Consider the following 1,764-nt stretch of genomic DNA (forward strand, 5'->3'; position numbering starts at 1 on the left):
CCACAATATGTTTAGGCCAATTTATTAGGAATAGGACGCTTTTGGGTACGCGTTAATTTTCCCCGATTCGAATGCTGCGATACAGTACCAGCATGGATTAGCGACTGTGTGCACGAGTTCAGTGCCTCCACAGACACATGGCTAGCCAAGTTTGAAAGTGGAGGAGGCCTGTCAATTTTCCTATTACCCCACCTGCAGATATGTGGCTACCACGCTGAGAACCCGTCTATCAACCAAATGATGCTGAGAGCAGCAAAAAGTCATTTTTGGGCTTCATTGACCGTCCTTCCGCATATGGCGACCTTTGCTCTTCTACAACAGTGGCGCAGATCTGAGGAGGACATCATTGAGCGCCAGGCCGAGGAGGTCACCGCGTGGGAGGACATCGGAATCGCCAACATTGTCGCGTGCATCATTTTTAGTGTGCCCTACAGCAAGACTTACGCAAGACAATATATGTGCGCATTTCTTGACAAGATTGTATTCTTTCTGCACAACGCCTTTAACGACCTCCCTTGTGATGAGCTCAGTCACGAAGTCGACGAGTCTTTTCGTGCTTCCTCCAGAATAAGAACGTTTTCTTGAACCATCCTTTAAACCACGTTTTGAAAGCCGTCCACGAGTGAGAGGTTCCCCTGTCGATGTCCCCTCCTCCTATACCAAATTTCCTTTCCTCGAGTAAATGAGTATCAACACTCTCCACATTATTGTAGTCTTTCTCGGCTGTCTCGATGGCGTCAGTTGCAACGACTAAAGCGAGCACATAGACCAAAATAACTAGTACGTTGGCTAAGAAGCGCATTGAAGAATTAAGTGGTACAACCTCGGTCGTTGCTGCTTGACTGTCACGGTCGAAATTGCGAACTGGTTGTGCTTATCCCCGCTGTCTTACGGATCTTGCACCTTCCTTATTTCAGGAAACGCTAGCTTGGGGGAGGGCGCGCGAAACGAGAAGTGCCGCCCCTCACAGTTCAGGCGGATGGAGCCTTCTAGAAGGGTCCACGGCCGCCCTACATCTGCTTTTCTGTATTGCATACTGAATCTAAGTTAAAATGAGCCTGCCTCTGATATCATATCTGATACATTCCTTGTTACTCATCGAGCATAATTTGTATCACGTAATATATATACGATATGTTTCAAGGTACACACAATGAACGTTCACTGATCACTCACAATCCAAATGGACGAGCAGTGGTTCGGGTAATTTATAAATTGAATGCTCTTTGTATTCATTAACTACATGTATTAAATCCTTTTGGCTAGTAAAACGTTGCAAAATGCATTGTTCTACATACGATGGCCATTTGAGTGCTCAGCGGCGAAATTAATCTCACGAGCCAAAATGAATACAATATTTAGGCAGGCGTTGAAGGCCAGTTTTAATAATTACGTATTCTGCCCCACTCAGTGACAAACCCTGTAAAAATTATTTTCCCTTGAAGTGTACAGGATTGAAACACATATGCAGTCCTTTGACAGCATTCAAAAGCAGTTTTTCCGGTTAGCAGTTGGTGCACCTAGGCACAGCTGTGGAAATAAAGATGTTTATTAATTGTACATTTTACAGCAAGACAATCAATTATTGCAATATCTACAATCTCAAAGGTGGAGATTGTCGAAAGCTGCATGTGCACTGTTCATCAACGCTGCCGTCGACACGAGCGCTGTAATTTAGTTCTTATGAAGATAACATAACAACTTAGCATATGTTCATAGCAACTACAGAAACAAAGTATGTCATGCTTAGTTGCGTAATTCACA

The sequence above is a fragment of the Phytophthora parasitica genome, assembly GCF_000247585.1.
Source record: "Phytophthora parasitica INRA-310 unplaced genomic scaffold supercont2.6, whole genome shotgun sequence".
Taxonomy (NCBI): Eukaryota; Oomycota; class Peronosporomycetes; order Peronosporales; family Peronosporaceae; genus Phytophthora; species Phytophthora nicotianae.